This window comes from Danio rerio, chromosome 5 (genome assembly GCF_049306965.1).
Source record: "Danio rerio strain Tuebingen ecotype United States chromosome 5, GRCz12tu, whole genome shotgun sequence".
In the NCBI taxonomy this organism is placed as follows: Eukaryota; Metazoa; Chordata; class Actinopteri; order Cypriniformes; family Danionidae; genus Danio; species Danio rerio.
In genome coordinates, this window is record NC_133180.1 from 15,882,501 (window position 1) to 15,903,754 (window position 21,254).

The 21,254-nt window shown below is 35.7% G+C and overlaps 2 protein-coding genes across 11 annotated transcripts in view; one reads left to right on the forward strand and one right to left on the reverse strand.

The window, feature by feature from the left end:
* The window catches only part of sema4c (sema domain, immunoglobulin domain (Ig), transmembrane domain (TM) and short cytoplasmic domain, (semaphorin) 4C), a 656,757-nt gene that overhangs the window by 633,605 nt on the left and 1,898 nt on the right, over nt 1-21,254 (reverse strand). Inside the window, exon 2 of one of the 7 annotated variants that reach the window (XM_073950582.1) lies at nt 20,790-20,917. The exons of the other annotated variants lie outside the window; for them this stretch is intronic. The gene's annotated coding sequence lies outside the window, so the exon portion shown is untranslated. The remainder of the gene's footprint in view (nt 1-20,789; nt 20,918-21,254) is intronic. 7 annotated transcript variants of the gene reach the window in all.
* srrm4 (serine/arginine repetitive matrix 4) overlaps nt 1-21,254 on the forward strand; it is a 763,243-nt gene that overhangs the window by 98,776 nt on the left and 643,213 nt on the right. The window lies entirely within an intron of this gene.

Genomic DNA, 21,254 nt, shown 5'->3' on the forward strand with positions numbered 1-21,254 from the left:
GAATCCCAGCCTCATAAATCACAGCCGGACCCTCTGAATATTACACACACACACACACACACACACACACACACACACACACACACACACACACACACACACACACACACACACACACACACACACACACACACACACACACACACACACACACACACACACACACACACACACACACACACATATATATATATAAACACACTAACTTATAGCTTCCATGTACACTTAAAAATATATATTTTGGGTTTCACACAAGTTGTCCCAATAGGCTGAAGTGTATTTATCATTTAATTTTAAAGAACACCACTCGGAGAGCATCCTCTGTTCAGTGTTAGCCTGTATTTATGTTTAATGTACATGAGTGCCATAAAGATTTCAGAAACTTTAACCTGGTGCCTTAAAATCAATCTGCTGTGTCTTTGATATTACATAATCACCACAGGGGTCGCAAAAAAATTTAAAGGCTGATGGCTTTTTATGTGCATGTTGTTTTTTTCATGTAACTAACACCTGTTTTTTTCTCTGTAGTTTATGGATAAAACATAGTAATTCTAGTAGTTTAATAAAAATTTATTTGATATTTAAAAATCCCTAAGCGACCCCACCAACATTGTCTCATGACCCCCTGGTGGGTCCTTACCCCCAATTATGTAAACCACTGATGTAGTATGTACACAATCTCACTAAACACTACAAAATATCTTTTCTTTGATTTTTCATTTATGTCAAATAAATTACAACTTCTCTAACAGGCCAATCCAGCACACTATAAATTAAGAACCACACTCAAATTACATTTGCTGTTTGTTCAAACTACTTAATTAAATTGAGCTAAAACTTTGTGTGTGTTCAATTCATGTAAATTTGGAAAAAACAAAAAAATAAAAAAATTAATAAAATTTAAAAAACTTAATTGCTTCAGGTTGTCCCAAAACAAATTGATTGCATGAAAACCCAGCATTTTTTACAGTGCATCCAAAATGTGCAGGTCAAGAGAAGAGGTGTGTTCATGCCTAAGTGCTCTGACATATCGTTTTCGCATGTACTGATAAAACAAGTATTAATAAAAATTGGGTCAATAATGTGTCAAAGATGGAAGAGAGCAACGATACAGGCTATATTTAGAACAAGAATTAGTAAAATAATTGTCCATTGGTTAATGTTATTATTCTATTTACTAACATACTTGTTCAACATTTACTAACGCATTATTAAAATCAAAAGATTTGCTTGTTAACATTAGTTAACACATCGCGAGTTGACAAGAACTGACATTTTATTGAAAATTTTATTTTCATTAATTAACCTTAACAAATATTAGTATGATAAATTGATTCATTGTCTGTTGTTGTTAGTGAATTCATGGACTAATGGACCGTTATTTTAATGCATTAACCAAGATAATTTAAAAACATTATTTTAATATCCTACAAACAATTAGGAATAAATTGTTGTTTATTTTTTCATTAGTTCATATAATAGTTATTAAACTTTTTCCATTTTACTAACAGTTTTGATTTAACTGTACAGTTCAAATTTTATTTCAAAAGAAGACACTTTTAAAATAAATCTATAAAGTATTTTATGGGTATATAAAATCACTTTAGTAAATTTTATTTTGAGGCATAAACAAAGATGCCTCGCTTTTTGACAAAATTGTATTCATCAAAGACGCATTGAATTGAATAGAATATTTTTTAAATACATTTTAAAATGATTAAACTGCTCTCACAATTCTGTATGATGGTATAAAACATGAGGATCCTTATTCAGCTAATAAGCATTGACCCAGAAATAACTTAATAATTAAATTAACAAATAAGTGTGCCAAAAAGAACCAACCAGTTTTTCACAGTGATGCTAGGTTTTTGGGTCCCCAAAGAATCTTTTAGCGATTTTTTTCCATAGTGTGACAGTGCAGAACATATTCTTAACCTAAAATAAAACTTTCAACATTTTGTGAAGAAAAAAAAGGCAAGCCACCACCAAGAACATCATTGCAGCTATTCAATTCTTCAGTCACTTCTTTCACAAAATGTACAAATCAAGTTCTCAGTAGCTCTCAGTTTAATAATCAGTAACCATTACTATAGATGAATTCTTCAATTTTACAATCCATAACTCTGTGAGCATATGTCATTAAATGCTTACAGAAAAGAGCATTGTCCTTATGATGTCACGGAGCAGAGGATCGTGGGACTGAGCAGGCTGAAGGTGGGTTTGATGCCAAATGCTCTATCAGTGACTAATGAAACGTTCAGTGTGGGACTAATGATCACTCAGGGAGAGTAAATAGATGGATCCACATCTCTGACTCCTAATTACAGGGCTTTCCTGTGGAGCCTCAACGGACAGAAGCATCATCAATCCACAAGCTTCATCCATGTACGAGAGGGAGGAAACTTCAGCATAAACTGTCATTAGCCAAGCAGTAGTTTCATTATGTTAATAACAATTCATTACTGATACTCTTCGTGCTGTTCAAGTTCATTACAGTTCACCCAAAAATGAATCTTTTTGCATGTTGTTCCCAAGTTCTATCTTAGGAAAATATCTTAAACTAAAACTAAACAGCAATAAGAATTATTATTATTATTATTGTTATTTTATTATTATTATTATTATTATCATTATCATCATCATCATTATTATTATTATTATTATTATTGTGTGTTTAATTAAATAATTTTATATTTAATTAATAATAATATTTTTATAATTTGTCACCTTAGAATGATAAGGTTCTATCTGACATTTTTGTCAAAATTGAGTTATTGACATGATCTTATTAAATGACAACATATTTACATTATGGGATACTTTTTTATAAGCTGTTTACATTAAGACTTTATTTGAAAAAACAAAAACAAATGTTACACACATGCTGTTTGCTATGGAATGCAAAAACTTTGAAGCTCAATATCTCAAAATTATTCAGAACGCAGATAGAATCTTATAATTCCAAGGTGACAAATTGTATTATTATATTATTAATATTTATCATTTTTAAAAGTTGGATAATATTTATATTTTATAATTTTATTATAATAATTTTAAGAGTTTCTTGAAGCATGCCATGACTATAAAACAAAACTAAATTAAAACAAATTTTAATAATCAAAATCTGAATGATTTTCAAAGGATCATGTGATATTTAAGATTTGTAAAATAGCTTCATTTTTCTCACAAACTATATGAGCTTTTAAAAATAAAGATGATGCAAGCAGTGTTGGCAGATTGGATGGCTTTGAATTTGATTGGTAAAAAATGCCATTGGTGGGTTGACAAAATTTGGGCTGTTTTGAAACTTACATTTTATATGCAACTTGTTAACAAAACAACTGTGTACTCCTGCTCGATTCAGTTAGTATGACCAGTGCATGGTGCAAACTGCAGAGGCCCACAAAAGAGGTGAGGGAAAGTTATATCATAAAACAATGACAAGCACAATTGAATAAATGACTTATTTGCATTTTTCCATAGCACAATGTGGTCTTAAGGATTCAAAAAATGAAATTTACATTTATTGTGATTCATTTTTAACATTGCCAGTCCATATTCCACATGTACATTTCCACTGTACCAAAAAGCAATCAATAAATTTCTTGCCATTTGTCTTGTTTTACAAGAAACAAAGAACGTCATGCAGGTTTGAAACAACACAAGTGCAACTGAACTGTTTAAATTCCATCATAACTAAAATTCTAACACAAACACACTTTCATGCATTTCAGCAAATGTGTGTATATGAAAGTAATGGAAAGGAAAGAGGGAAAGTGAGCATGTGTAATCCGCTGCTGCTGCTGTGCGTGTCAACTCTATAGAGCCTGTTTATGGAGCTGATGGAGTTGCACTGCGCAGTCATAGGAGGTTTAGCACAAACACACACGCACATAAACACAGGATCTGCTTTCATAAAGCCCTGTAATCCCACTTCTACGAGTGCCTGAGAAAGTCAGGCAGCTGCCACCAATAAGTAAACGTCAAAAAAAAAAAAAAGTACTGTATCTGTGAATGAGCATGTGCATGAACAGCTGTCTGGAAAACCGCTGCACACCTGCAGTTTGTGTGGTTCCCCATTCCTGATGTCTTTCTTAAACTGACTGATTTTACCAAATCTTTCATTCACAGTAGGGCCTTGTCTACCTGCATGGTTCTGCACGTATTGTTAGCTTGTCTTAGACTAGTACACAGGACTTTGATGCACTTCAGGCAGCTGGAGAAACAAGTCTGGACTGACGCCTGTGTGCTCAAGCGGCCTGGATATAGTCTGTTTGCAGTGCGTGAGCGATTAGTCCTCACCCACTAACCTAAAAAGAGCCTCTTTAATTGTCTATTGCTTTTTAAGGGTCTCTTGAAGCATGTTATAGGTTACATGCAAAGAAAACGTTTGGCTGCAAAGATAGTTTACACTGTTATTGATACCTGTGTCACATAATATAAAGAACCAAATGAAGAATTGTTGCCCAGTGGGATGACTTCATATGATATATTATTTTCTGAGGGGGAAAAAATAAAATACAAAATTCTATATAGCATGCTATATTATCTGTGATTTTTACCCCTATAATAACATGTTGTTCATATCTGCCAACAACTAATTAATAATAATTGCAATATAAAGATTTCCTGAGTGCCAAATATTAGTATAATTCCAAAAGCCTCATGTGACACTAATTACTGGAGAAATGATGCTGACAATTGAGCTATGCTTTACATGTTAAAACATATATAAATAAAAGAAACAGTTACTTTAAACGTTTCACAGTATTATGTACTGTATTGTATTTTTGATCAAACTAGTGTCTGCTTTAAAGACTTATTTCAGAAAAACGGTTCAACAAAACAATCAGGTTTTAAAGGGGAGCTATTATGCAAAAAACACTTCCATAAAGGGTTTAAGCACAGTTGTGTGACAACAGTCTGTGAATATAGTCAGCCTCTAATAGTAAAAAGGAATTAATTAAAACTGCAGATACACTGTCAGCAGGTGGTGCTGACTGTAACAGAACTGCCATTTAGATGTCTTCAGGAGAGGACTCTCATTGAACATGATTTTTCAGGCAGATCAGACATTGTGTGCCTGCGTTAGAAGTCCTTCCTCTTTGATATACTCAATGTTGATACACAAAACTTTGTCAGTCCAACGTGGACATGCTCTTTGGCAAAAACTCTAGATCTTCACAATTTCACATCACAAAGGTCTTTGAATTAAACTAATATAACATGGATTTGATCTCGTAAAATTTGTAAGAGAGTTGGTAAAACAGTGTAAAACATGTCCTCTCCTGTTGCCAGCAGGTGGTGCTATGACTGTAACTGAATGTTGGTATATAAACGTGTTCAGGTCTGGGGTCCGTTCTTCGTACGTGGATTACTCAGTTAGCTGGATTTGGATGTTGACGATTTGACACGATCCAGGATCGTTTCGTTCTTCAAAGCTGATACGAGAGTTGTTGTCGTAGCAACAGTTCTGCTAGGTCAAACCTGATCGGGAGCAGGCTCAATTCATATAAACAGGATTAGATAGGCTCAGTTCAAGCAAAGATAATACAGAAAGTATGTTCTGAATTCTGATATTTTCTTACAGTAGTAGTTATATACACTTGGGAAAATGGTACATATTTTTTTAACTATATATATATATATATATATATATATATATATATATATATATATATATATATATATATATATATATATATTTATATATATATATATATATATATATATATATATATATATATATATATATTAAGTTATAGTCATTAATAAAATAAATAAAGTTATAAAGTTAAGAGTTACCCTCTAAATGAAAGTAAAAAGACTGCCACCTGGTGGTGCAAAAAGAAAACTTATTGATATGAACTTTTTAGATCGCTTTAGTACAAATTGTGTATAATAGAAATGCACAATATGTGACTTTTTTTTAAAGCAATAATACATTCATGCAGTCATAAACATGTTTTGATAGTTAATATGCTGGTGATTTGATGCTTCACAAAAGTTGCAGACGCCTTTACTAATATGAAAATGCTTTTGTAAACAACCAGTTATTCTTTACACCGATTAAAAAACGGCTACTATAATAAAGAAAATATTTTCTAAATGTAGAACTAAATACATTGATTTGCATTGAAATACATGATGAATACTCTTGACACATGAAAGTGTAAAGCCTGCAGCTCACAACAAATGTGGAAGGTTATTGCGTGTCATATTTAACAAACCATTTACTGCTAATTTGATGTAATTTTGCTCACATGGATAATTGAATATTAATCAGATGATGTCATTACGCTGCTGTGCCGTCAGCCAATCGTTGCATTGCTGATCATGATTTCAAGGATCGATAGATCTGTCCTTCACAACACAAGCAGTTATCTCAGATCAGTTTATCCAGACATTCTAATCTGATTCGCGAACCTTGAAGAACCAAATTAGCGAGAGATCAGTTATCAAGATTAAAAGATCCAGGATCTGCCAAATAATCTTAGATCATTTAAGCGAGGTACGAAGAACAGACCCCAGGTCAAACATGTGAATTTTGAGGCAGATCGGACAATGCATGCTTGAGCTATAACAACGTCATGTTTCATGGCGAAACACAGTTTGTGACGCCGCCGCGGAAATGCCCTTCGACAAAAACTCTAGATCTTCGCAATTTTACATCATCAAGGCCTTTAAATAACAAAACCCAATGTTGGTGTTGATCTGATAAAATTCCTAGAAGTTCGGTAAAACGCAACACCTGGAAAAAACTTTTTTGTAAGTCTTGACATGTTTGATGTGTGTGCCAATTTTCGTATTTGTGCATTAAACGTAGCTTATATAAAATACAGATATAAAAATAAACACCACATACACTGATATCAGGGTCGAGTTGGCTGCATCCGAAATCACTTACAACTCAGTAGGAACTACATTGGAAATTGAATTTACTACTCGACTGTTAGAAAAGTACTTTCTATACAGTATGAATGTGAATAGTATGAACGGAACTCAGACGTACTACATCCACCATTTTGTCATGACCACGTGATCTACCCGTGTCAGATGTGTCACTTGAATCCCGTTCATGAATTATCTTATGAAGCATCATGGGCTAGCATAGCATCCATTGGATTCGCACTTCAGAATCCCGCCGGAAGTATTAGGTCATCCGGGTACCTATTGCATAAGTTTTTTCGAATGTTCCATACGTTTTTTCCATGAATTCGAACATACTACTCGGCTCACACACTGTTTTTAGCTATACTATATAGTATGGAATAATGCAATTTCAGACACAGCTTTGTATCCACCGTAGAAAGCATTGCACAAGCGTTCCTTGTCTAGCCATTTGATTCCAGCCTTATTTGTTTCACTCTTTATGTCTGTTTTACCACCTGCCTCAACCATTCGCCTGTTATATCGACCAATCTCTAAATTATCTACATGCGACTTTCTGTGCCTGTTTGAACCTTGCATGCCTGACCATTCTAATGAAAGCTGAAATTGAATCAACAAACATCATTACACAATGTTTCTTTTTTTATTTGAAGGGTGCCTTACTTGCCATTTCATTTCAACTACTTGAAAACGTTTTTATTACCTCAAAGCCAATCTAACTGCTATGTACTTCTCAAAGAATACAATTATAGTTGTCATTATTCCACTAAACATCCATATCAGTGTGCTAAATATGAGGAAATTATTGGTTAACCGTCTATAAAAAGGTTGATGCATCAAACACCTGTATTTGTTATAATTGTTCAATCGGCCCAAAACGAAGAATACTTGCACTTGAGAGTGTTGAGTGCTCATTAGCTATTTTGGTTTTGAAATGACTTTATAAGTAGCTTCACAGAGGTAGATTCTGGTTACAGAAAACAAAGGCGTCACCATTTTGAATTTAAATTCTTGACAGCTAATTACTGCTGGCGAGCATCCAAAAACAGCATGAATCAGTTTTTTAGGAGTCTCGGTCTCTCTCTCTTTCTGTTTGTCTCTTTCAATTTGAGACGTTCTGTACATTTCCTTGAAAATAAACACACTGCTTATTAGTTGCACATAAATCAGCTCCTTCCGAACTGACACCACACATTAGACTTCATAACCATAACCACACAAGAAGCGGATATAGCCAAAGGTGTTACACCACAAAATTACTACAATCACAGTGCAGACTACACCTCCCTCAGAGTTGCAGATAAACCTCAAGATCCTCGTTACCACTATGCGGCTTTGGCATTATTAACACAGAGCAAACAGCAAAAGCTCCACAGTTACAATTTCAAAACAGTCTAGGTGGAAGACTGGCTCAACAACCACCTGACTAATGAACAAGGGGAAAAATCTTGTCATCGACCTAAGTTGTAAGGGCAACAAATAATAACTTGACTTCTAGTTGGTCATTTGAGACAAGATGACGGCCCGTACACATCGCGAGGCTAGGCGTCTCTTCAATTTCTGCAGTTTTGCAGTATTATTCCTGCTCATTTCGGGTCTGTTCGTACAGAACAGTAGTGCCTTTACATCGTTCACCCAACAGGAGATCTTGGAAATTGGTTTGTGCATTCTGAACAGTTTTATCAGCAATCTTCGAGTCATCCCTGAGATCGCCAAAACACCCGAGGCTGAGCGCTCTGCCCAGCCGGGCGGAAGTGCTCGAAGGCGGCATCGAGACTGTAAACAATGGCAGGGAAAGCGCAGCGTGCTAAGAGCTAAGCTAAAGCTAACAGCACACCAGCTCTCTTTACCTGGAATATTTCTCACCAATCTACGGTCACTGGTGAACAAAAATGGATGAGATTTGACTGTGCATCAACCACAGCAAAAGATGATGGAACTAATGTCATGTTTTTTCCAGAAACATTCTGAACAGCGGGATACCAGACAACACTGTATCTTTAACTGAACATCACACATTCCGAGCAGAACGGCGGATGACTCCGGTAAGACCAGAGGCGGAGGATTATGTATTTATATTAACAAAGCTTGGTGCACAAACTCGGTCATCTTTGGGAGACGTTGCACTGTTAACCCGGAATTTCTAATGGTTAAATGTAGACCGTTATATCTGCCATGGGAATTCACCTCCACCATTATAACTGCAGCTTATATTCCTCCTGATGCTGATGCCAGGCTTGCTATGAATGAACTTCATGCAGCCATCAGCAAACAACATGTGTAATGACAATAAAGTTAAATCTAATCTAATCTAAAATCATTTGGAAAAGTGGCAGAAGGAAGATTTTTCTGATGAATCATCTTTTGAACTGCAGGCTGCGGATGACCTATTGGAACCCGCATGGATCCAAGATTCTTACAGAAATCAGTCAAGTTTGGTAAATGAATAATCATGGTTTGGGGTTACATTCAGTATGGGGGCATGCAAGAGATCTGCAGAGTGGATGGCAACATCAACAGTCTAAGTTATCAAGACATTTGTGCTACCCATTACATTACAAACCACTAGGGATGTAACGGTATCAGAATTTCACGGTACGGTAATACCTCGGTATCAATGTCACGGTACGGTATTTATTGAATCATTTACAAGAAAAAACAAAACTTATGAAAATACTTCAAAAAAGTGCCAAAAGTGTCTATGACATACAAATTAGCCATCTATCTGTAAGCTTTGAAACAGGAACTTCAATTTTAATAACAAAAAAAATATTAAACCATGTAAAAAAAAATAAAGTTTTTAATTTAGTATTGTTGAAAACTCATCACATTCAACATTTAATCACTCACTCACTTAGATAGAGATGGGTTTAAAGGAAAATTATCATATAAATATAATCTGGTAAAAGCTGGTATCTCTGGGCATTTACAATGTCCCCTGCAACAGAAAAAAACCTCCCATTTGGGACTGAGGTTTCTGGGACAAGAGAGATATGACTTATATGACTTATTTCTCGAGCGCCGAAAACGCTGGAGAGGCCGTTTTCATTCTGAAATGCTGCTGCTCCGTCTCAGTGTGGATGGGGAAAGACGGAGCAATCTGAAAACGGAGGCGGGGCTGCAAACGTTCGCATATCTGATTGGGGCTTTTCCTCAATATTAAGTAGCCCACACACAGTTCAGTCTCGCATCCTCTTCTTGTAAGTTAAGATTTCGCAAGTTTGATCAAGGCTGCAGTCTCCCCCTTCTTAGTTTGATATGGAAAACATACCGAGGACACGCGTAAATCTTCAAAGGGAACAGTGTACTTTATAACTTCATTCACATCACCTTGGCTACGTTGTTTCACTTTCTCAACAATAAAATGTAAACACGATTTAAGGAACTGCATATTTCCTTTTTAATATTAGAAAACTTAACAGACAGCAGAAATGTTGAGGTGCCGTGCTGCATGAGCCTCATCTTCACTGTGTGGATATTTATAACAAAACGGAGCCTATAACAACTAACGTTACCTCCTTTCAATTTCAGTGTAAATACCAAACGCACCCTCTCTTTTGCTGAATATCAGTTTTAATAATCGACAATTATAAAAGTATAACATACCATAAGTTTATACATTGTAGGAAATAAAGGCAAGCGATCAGTCAATGTACCTGTATTAATCATTAACTTATCTTTGCGCTTAACCAAAACATGTTACCCGTGAACAAGTAACTTAATAGATTCCAATGACCAAAGTCAGGGAATTGGCCTATGTCGTTAGATAAAGACAACAACATGAATGAAATATCACGTTTAGCAAATATAGTGAGATTAGATCCAGCGGGAGATGCTTGATGAGCAGTCCGACAAGCAGAGCTCTCATCTGGGTAGAAATGCTACCCAGCGCTTGCCCGAGAGTGTCTGTGGTCACATGATGTGCGTTTTCAGCGTTTTGGTGTGGACGGAGAGCAGTTCAGAAACGCTGGGTAAAACGCGAGTGTGGACGCGGATCGTTTTCATTCTACAACGCCGTTTTAAAACTAAAACGCACTAGTGTAAACGGGGCCTTAGAGTTTTACAGCTCTTTTTGATCCCCGCTTCTAGCAGCACACTCCATTTCCGCATTACTGGATCTGTAGCGACAACAGACCGCAAGGGATGATGGGAATTGTAGTTTTCGCTACCTCCCGTTCGCTTCATTCGCCTGAGCAAATTTTCTCAGAAGACCTATAGTTTTACCGAGTCATGCGACTTCGGTAATATCGAAAAAAATTAATATTGCGGTATAACGGTATTTACAATACCGTTACATCCTTACAAACCACCAGAGAGGGCAAATTCTTCAGCGGGAAAGCGCTTCTTCTCATACTTCAGCCTTTACATCAAAGTTCCTAAAAGTAAAGAAGGTCAAGGTGCTCCAGGACTGGCCAACCCAGTCACAGGATATGAACATTATTGAGCATGTCTGGGGTAAGATGGAAGAAGAGACATGGAAGATAAATGCATAGAATATTGATGAACTCTGGGAAGAATGCTTTTTTTGCCATTCCAGATGACTATATCTTTAAGTTGCAAAGATCTTCCAAGCTCATGGAAGTCACACACAATATTAATTCTTTTTTCCACTGCACCATGACTTTATATTCTATACTGTGCATTATATCTGTTAAGTGACAAGACTTTTGTCTAAACAAAGTGAGACCTTACTGTCCTGATTAAATAATTAAAAACAATAAGTAAATCAAGGCATGATCATATTTTATTTTGGTAAAATAAGCATAATCTAGAGGCCTTTGCCTTTCATATAAAACACTTCTGACACCAAATGATCAACTAGAAATCAAGTTATTATTTGTTGTTTTCAAAACAAAACTTTTGTCAGGTTGTGTGTATATGGATCTTTGTCGTATGTCTATACATCTATTTAATTATTTATTTTTTGTGCGCATTCATTTTTAAAAGTAGCATTTGTGAAAATAAAATCTGACATATTTGTATAAAAAATAAACACTTCTGACAAGTAGCAGTAATAAAAATAAGTGATCATCCTAAATTGTACTATAAATTAAGTTGTAAATTGAACAAAAATTAGAAAGGCAGACAGACAGACAGACAGACAAATAGATAGACAGACAGACATAGACAACACCATACAGATTGATAGCACAACAGACTGAAAACAATAAACAGTTTGATAGATAGTGAAACGGATATATAAATAGACAAATATGCTTATGGCTTGCTTGACGAGAAAAACATGCGAAATGAAAATGGTTGCAGTTTGCTGTATCAGTTCATCTGAGGCCAGAAACCAGACTGGCTGAATAGCTTTCTTTGTTGATACTAAGACTCGAAGTCGGTCATTTGCATGCAATGATAAATGTTGTTTACTTTGGGCATACACACCACTGAGATGACAGGTAAGCGGAATGAAAATGATATACGGATGTGCTCAGCTGATTACAAGCCACACACATTCAAACACACATGGAGAAGTGGAGATTTCACACTCAGAAGGGAATTGTAGTTGTATTCCAATGCTCGCTGTTAAACATTCAATTACCAATTTACATACAGTTGAAGTCATAATTATTAGCCCTCCTGTGATTTGTTTTTCTTTTTCAAGTATTTCACAAATTAGGTTTAACAGAGCAATGTTTTTTTCACATTATTTATTTATTTATTTTTCTTCTGGAGAAAGGCCCAATCCCAATTCTACCACTTAGGGCTTAAAGCAGGGGTCTCAAACTCGCGGCCCGCGGGCCATTTGCGGCCCTCAGTGCAATATTTTGTAGCCCGCGCCGACCGCTGTACTCTGACAGAATTAGCGGAGCGGGGAGAGAGAGCGCTCCCCGCTCCGCTGATTCTATCCGTACACAGCGCGCTTGTCACTCAATGCGCGTTGTCGCGCGCGTTCTGATCAGCTGTGTTGTCGCGCGCGTACTCAAGAGCGGTTTTATCGCGCGCCTACTGAAGGGCGGGACCGAGGGTGTGTCGCGTCGCGGGGGCACTTTTGATCATTTTGGAAGGGCACTTTCTATGCAAGACTAAAAAGGGCATGTGCTCTGCACAGGTTGAGCCCTATGTGTGCACGTGCCTGCCCTGCATCTTATTATAGGTAGATACAGACTGGTACAGACTGATGTGACTGGAGTGGGGTGGAGGTGTTTTATTTATACATATATACGCCTTTTTTTTAGGTGAGGGAATGGAAGTTTTGGGTGAGTTCCCCCACTTTTTTCCCTAGGACTTCAATTAGTCAAAGTACAGGTCTAGACTTAATGATGATCATCTTCAAGCCATACTGAGGGTCTCAACTGCTTCCGCTCTAAAGCCAAATGTGGTTCAGATTTGTGAGAAGCGCTGTCAAGTCTCTGGCAGCAAGAAGTAGGCAAAAGATGCAATGTTCAGAAGAATTGTTCATAATCTTCACTCAATGTTCTATTAATGTTCAGGACACTTCATGTTCAGAAGACATAATTAAAACTGTTAATAATGACATTTGAGGACTTTTTTTGGCTTAGAGGAAGGGCTAGATAGCCCCTGAAACAGAGATTTTTCAACTAAGGTGTACAAACACCTACAATGACAGCATGGCTGCACACGAAAGTAAGAAGATTCACAAATTACAGTAGTATTTTCTGTAATTATTAAGAATTTTCACAGCAAACAAGCATATGTTTTACCGTCATGTTTAAATAAAAAAAAATAAAAATAAAAAATGTGTTTAAAAAAAAAAACAACTAAATTTCGCTATCTATAATCCCTAATAAATGCTCCTGTATAGTAGTCCCACAACATACTTTCACATCTGTCACTCGATGATACTCGAATACTCCGTCAGAATAGTCTAGTGGCTGGGAATGACTTTTTTACAGTGTCTGATATAAAGTTTATGCTGTTTTCTTGTGTTTACATTGATAAATATGGACTCGGTGTAAATGCACAGTAAAGTTACAAGCTTGACAAATTATATCCTTATGAAAACATAATATCATTTCCTTCGGTGATGTCCAGAAGATAAATACCAAAAAAAAAACGCAACTGGAATAACTACAGCAGTCACGATCATCATATGATGCAAGAGATCACGATGATAAATGATGACGTGTGCAGGTGTTGTAGTGCTGTCCCATTTCTTAGGGGTAAATTTTAAAGCCCTTCTCCTTCACACTCTGTTTCAAGGGTCAAAGGAAAAGGGAAGAGGAAGAGGTACAAAAATAGATTTGGGATTAAGGCAAAGTCTGATGTGTTTTATTTAGGCTAAGATAAAACCATTTTTTTTTTTACATTTTAAGGTCAATATTATTAGCACACTTAAGCAATATTTATTTTCGATTGTTTACAGAACAAAATATCAAGTAAAAATTTACAGTGAAAAATATCAAGTAAAAATAATATGTATCATCATGGCAAAGATAAGAGAAATTGATTATTAGAAATTAGTTATTAAAATTATTATGTTTAGAAACGTCTAAAAAAAATTACGGTAAACAAATACTGTAAAATATATAAAGGGGGGCTAATAATTCTTTAATTGTACTATATGTAAGCTAAATAAAGTGTGTGATATTCATCGACTTATGGCTTATCAATAGCCTGAGTCTCTGTAAACAGTGTGCATAAAAAGAACCGTCCTTGTACATATTAGCTATATAGACACACAAAAGGAATCATTTAAAACCTGCCACCCCATTTAAAAGTATCTCATCCATTTTTCTCTTTAAGTAGACCTGGAAAGGCAGTTATGGGATGTGGGTCACTGAAATCACACAGTGACTCAGTCAGCACACTTGGGGGACGCCCTGCATAATCTTTACCCCCCTCCTCTTGCACTAGGATTGGAGTATGAGGGTTCAGCGCCCTTCTCATTTCAAAGTGTAAAATGGCAAGGTGTGTGTATATTTGTTTCTCTATAATGCAACATAAAATGGTTATTCTTGGAATGGAATGCATGCATAGAATTGTTGACAGATAGGGGTTTATCAATGGCTGATGGCGATATCTTAGAAACCATGGTGGCTGATATTAAGCCGATATAATTTGCTTAATGTTTATTCATAAATACATTTGATCATAATAAAAGTACCATCTCAAGCAGAAAAAAAAATATTGGCTTAATATCTAAATTAATATCTTAACTGTATGCATATTCATAACAAAACAGAACATAACTGCCTCTTTTCATTTTCAATGAAAAATATGAAACAACCCTATCTCTTTTGCTGAATGTAAGTTTTAACAATCAATTTTGCTATTCTTAAAGTAGAACGCACAATAAATGTATTCAATAAAAGGCAAGCACTCAGTAAAATATGTAGAATTAGTGTACGTGGTTACATAAATTAATATATATTAACTTAAAGGTTCAGGACACCCCGGAGAACTTTTTTTTTTATATTAACAGATGTGTGTGTGTGTGTTGAGCATCAGTTAAGACAATGTTAGCACCTGTCAGCTTTAATTGTGGGGGAAACTGGATAATTTTGAGCTTTTGTCAGCTAATTTCAGCTTCCGGGTTTAAAATGATTTTTGGGGAGGGATCAAAATTGGCGACGTAGCGCAGAACTGCAAGTGCAATGATGACGCGTCGGTTTCTCATTATTATTCATAGTGGAGTTTTCTTATCCTATGAGAAGAGCCGGCTGCTTAATTATTCATGAGACCTGCCAGACCTGCCAGTGTCAAGCCCGAGCTAAGAGACACAGAAACCACGGCACAGTATTTAGCCGTTCATGAAGGCTCATATGCGTTTGTTTCCATCATCCACGGGGTTTGTTGCATGTTTTCTCCCGCGATCTTGTCAGGGCGATCATACAGCAAAGCTGTGTGTGTGCTGCTAGCATTTTTGTCGGGAGAGCAGTACGAGAATTAGAGAATGGCGGACGCTGTCTTTTATCAGGAGTTCGTTCACATTCAGACACATCGCCGTGCTGCTGTGTTTGCCTAAATCCTCCAGATTACCAGCAGGGCTAATGGTTAAAATAGACGGGTCAGGAGACCTGCTGCACTGAGTCTGCTGGATACGGGGATTGAGGGAGAAGTCCTCATTTATAGTGTTTACATGAACACACATCTTTATAATGATATAAATTGTGGTTTTGTGTATATGAAATTACGAATAACAAATGCAGCAGGGCATTAAATCACTGTTCATTTCTTTGCATTTTAACTTTGTAAACTATAAACTCATGCGTCTTCTCTTTGTGTCTCATTTTGTGAGCTAACTGACAACAGCAGTTACTCGCTCCCCTTCTCCCCTGCTGGCCACGCCCACTACTGCCCGATGCTCGCGGAGCTCCACGCCCATTAATCATGCATCTTTTGAAAAAATTCTGAAGTAGACTTTAACCGAAAGAGGGGGGTGTCATGGCCCTTTAAGTTTGCACTCAGCCAAAACAAGTTTCATAAGAACAAGCAACTAACAGATTCAAAAGACCAAAGTGTCGATAGATATAGACAACAAGATGAATTAAACTTTTTAGAAATGCTAGATAAAACGCCAGTGTGTTTCCTGCAATTACGCTGCGCCTCCCTTCCATTTCATCTCTTTCTGACTCTCGACTATTTTGACAAATACACACTGATGCACGCTCACACAGAGCCCAAAATAGGAGCTTGTGATTGGTTCAACCCAATATCAATAAAGATAAGAACCAATGGGCTGCAGACTATGGTACATGGGCCAGTCTGTCTGAAAAAAAAACATCTTTCTTTCATAGTCACATCATTGTCAATTAATTAGGCAGAAAAAACAATAGGCTGTTAAGAGTTTTATGAGCCAATCAGATCATAAGAAGATAATTAGCCTGGCCCAAAAAGTATGTCAGCCCAGCGGGAAACTGCCTTGTCTGCCAGATGGGCAGTCCGTTCCTGGATACCACTTACAATTTGCTGCACACTATATCTTTCAAATGGCAAAACTATTTCAAAACTGTAACTTTATATCTCAGAATTTTGAGTTTAAATCTCACAATTCTGACTTAATGACTCCAGTTATTAATAATTACCTGTTTAAGAGAGAAATGGGCTTCCATAGTTTTTCTCTGCTGTTGGAAATGCTGCAGGGTTTGACAGACAATTGACAATGTATCCATATCTGTTGTCAATGTTCTGTATGCTATGCGTCACGTTAAAATAAATTAAAATTTTGAAATGCAATATTTAATCTTTCAGGCACAAAATAGATACTTAAATTACATTTCGCCATTAAATGATGATTTAACATAGATCTTATTTGGTGTACAGATAATATTTGGTTAAAGAGCAGCAATTGTCAGTTGGGAAAGTTAACTGAAATGAGGATCGCTAATTGGCATAACGAATGATTCAGTGGGTACACAAGTTGAATTTAAAACGAACAGAATTTTTAAAGAAATTACTCATTTTATTAACTTTAAATGTTAAACAAAAAAGATTCTAGACTGTTTCTAAATTAATAAACCTTTTTTGTCTTTTTACATAATCATATAATCTAGTTATTTAGAAAGTCTTTTTTTTCGTTGTTTTGTTTTGTGATATTAAGTAATTGTCTTTGTGATATTAAGATATTCTATACTTCAATATATTTGATGTTCTTATTTGAATTTATTTTTCTTAAATTACATCTCATGCTTAGATGCCAGTGTATTTGATATGTCCTTTACATAAAAATGTAAAAAGTCCAAATCAAACACACTAAGACAGATAAAAGAACAGAATAATAAAGAAAAAGAGGCAAACAGGCAGACAGAATGATATATAAATGATGGGAAGAATGAAAGGAAGAAAGACCAGAGACTTGAGCCTATGGTGTACAATACACCATAACCTTGAATTTGAATTAAACATGAATTGAACATAAAACAATCAATTTGTTCCCCCAAAAGTGTAAGAATTGTTGATCCAGCTCATTTTAAATAAGCAGTCTGAACAAGCAGCAAAAACGATTCGCTTTGGGTCTTGTCCATCTAGTGAACACACTCAATCTCTCTCGCCCTCTCTCACTTTAGCGCATCTCTGAGCTGTGAGCAGAAATAATATTAAGATTTCCTGTTTCCCACAGTGGTGCAGTGGCTACAAAAACGCAACCGAGCTGCCAGTCAGGGAGCCGTGAAGGCCTTCTTTAACGTCACTTCAGCCCAACACACACATATAAAAATGCTTGACGAGACAAACCCCTCCATCTCTTCACAATATAGAGATTAATCACAAATCTTCTGAAACATCAGACATGAAACTGCTTACAGACCACAGACACAGAGTATAAGAGCCATTTAAAGCTGCATTTACACTGTCAGAATCCCAGTAATTATGAGAAGTCAAATGAGAGATGTTCATGATATGAACTGGAAGAATACTATGGCCATTTCCACACTAATACGATTTAATTTTAAAATGCATATTTTTGTCTCCGTTTTGCCCTCCTATCCACACTGAGATGCGTTTTTAAGAAACAAAAACATATCTCTGTGAAAACACTCTCCAAAGTGTATAAATTTGAAAATGCCTGTGTCGTAGTGTGGACTGTGAAAATGGAGGCTTTCGAAAACAATGACGCATTTTTGTCATGTGACACAGTCATGTTACTAATACAGCAAAAATGGTGGACCACGTCTTGCAGCATTTGTTTTGGATACTCTCAACTGTACTAGTCTTCCATGGCCGTTTTTTTCCAGAATATACCGTTAATCTGTAATTAAGCCTTATGGCCTTTAATTTCATTGTGATTATGAGTTTAGTGATGTTGTCCCTACGGTGAGGGTGAGCAGCATGATCAGCAGGATATTGTCCTTTAAAGCGGTCCTATATTTCGTCGTATTTGTTTTGGCACGTCTACCAGTCTATATTTTCACTCTTTTTTGCAATTTCGTTTTCATGTGTTACTCGAAGTAGCAACTCTACCTCATTGTCAGTCCATTTAAAAAAGCTCTTCGCTTTTCCTCAACATTTTACCACGACGTTTCAAAGAGCCGGAGAGAAAATAAACGTCAGGCAGAAATGACGCGTGTCGAATCGTCTTACGTTTCACGCACACAATACAGGGTGAAAGCGTTTTTAGTCGTATAAATGTGGATGTCAAAGTTTTGGAAAATGAATGAACATGACAGCGTGGACGTAAATGGTTTTTAAACAAAAACTCAGTTTTCAAATTTACCGGATTAGTATAGACATGGCCTATAATTACTACATTAGGGGAAAAAAATATTCATTGAATTTACTCGATTTTTTAAGGTAACTGGTTTTAAACAATTTATATTGGCTAAATTTAAACACACACATTATGTTGAACAGCACAAAAATTTATTTGGTTGGTTAAATTCAGCCCTTATAAATTGTTTGCAACTAATTACTTTAAAAAATGTGGTAAATCAAATGATTATTTTTCAATGTACATAGTACATCATATTAATGTCCAAAAGAAAGAAAGAAAGAAAGAAAGAAAGAAAGAAAGAAAGAAAGAAAGAATAGTCCAAAGCTCTAAATTACAATAATTCCAACAGACATAAACTCGCATCTCAACAAAGAAAATATTTTTAGTGATAATGTAAAAGATCAGGACAGACCAGTACAGTACACTACAGTGCAGTAAAAGTAAGCTGTCTCTGAAAAAGTAAGCTGTCAAAATAATTTCTGACCAATCAGGGATCCTGCTTTTACAACAGCAACGAAAAGCTTGGGATTTTACAATGTATGCTAACTACGGAAAACTAATAACTACTTTTTTACATTATGATTTTTATTTTGTTTTATTTTTATGTTTGTATTTATATTTTTACCAGTTTGTGGTCAGTAAGTTTTTTTGATAATTATTATTCTCTTGTTGCCGTCTTTAAAATGAATTGGAATGATCAATTTGCTCTTCAGTGTTTGGACAATCAGCAGTGAAATTTAACTTGAATGAACCAGCAGTGCTTTCCATAAGTTTGAAATACACTTGTGGTGGTAACAGAGTTGAAACACCATTTACCCACACCACATTAATAACTACTATATGCAACAAACAAAACAATTCAATTTTTAGCAATACTTGTATTTATGATGACACTGTTATACAGTGTTTCTTTCTAATTGGTTAAAGTAAGCAAAAATAATATTGAAATAAAAAAAATCCACTATTTCTCTTTTATACTACTCAGGAGCCATGTGCACCCACTGACAAGTCAAATCTGCTTCTCTCTCTTTCAAGTTCAAAGCAAACTTAAATGCCAATACATTTTAGACTTAAAATAGCCTATGTAAAATAGTCTAATGACATCATTAAATTAATAAAATTTACAGCAAATGAAAAATAAATGATAGAAAAAGGAATTACAGACAATATCTCAAAAAAATTTATAATAATTACAAGATTAAAATGTGAAGATTGTTTAAATAAGGCAAATGCACTGCAATGAAATAAAACTAAATTATTAAATTTAAATATTGCAATGATTTTTAATGATCATGTGACACTGAAGACAAAAGGAATGATACAAAAAATGTTGGTTTTTAAAAACATTCAAAAGTTTGGATCTATATTTTTGTATAGCCTACTAGGCGATGATGATGATACCTTGCCTATCAAATGTGGACATACATGAAGAAAAGAAGGAGAAGATTTGAGGAAAAAGTGAAAAGCACACATCAGAGTTTCTCACATGAATGCAGAGGTTTAGTAGCCTCCAGTGAATCTAGACCCTGGGTGGGCTGTCTTACCCTCTCCCTAAGGTCCTATTCTCCAGAAACAACCTCAGAGAGAGAGAGAGAGAGAGAGAGAGAGAGAGAGAGAGAGAGAGAGAGAGAGAGAGGGAGAGGGAGAGGGAGAGGGAGAGAGAGAGAGAGAGAGAGAGAGAGAGAGAGAGAGAGAGAGAGAGAGAGAGAGAGAAAGAGAAAGAGAGATGGCAGATTCTTTAAGCAGAACACAGTGGCCAGACGCTGGTCCTCCAGCTCACCTCCTGGCATTCCTCTCAGCTGTCCCGCTTATTATTGGAGAAAATTTATGGGGTCATTCATTTAACTGGATTTAAATGACATCGGTTCTGGTTGAGGAAGCTTCATGCAAACTCCAGGATCATGTGGGCTAGAGAAAACAGTCCACCATATAAATCAGCAGGAGGGAGAGAGAGTGTAAAAAATACAGAGAAAGAGAGAAAGAAATACAAAAGGACACTACCCAGCTATTTCATCCCATTCCAGTATCACTTCTGTTAAATTTGAAATTACTTGTATTATTATTTGAAAAAACTATTATTATTTTTCTTATTATCATTATATTATTATCCCTTTTAAACCTAATAAAAAAAATGTAACATAGTCAAATATTTCATAAAGGTTGTTCAGCAATTTCATTATACAAAAACCACAAACATTTTCTTAGTCCAAAAACAGATATATCTCAAGCTGGACTATCGGATAAA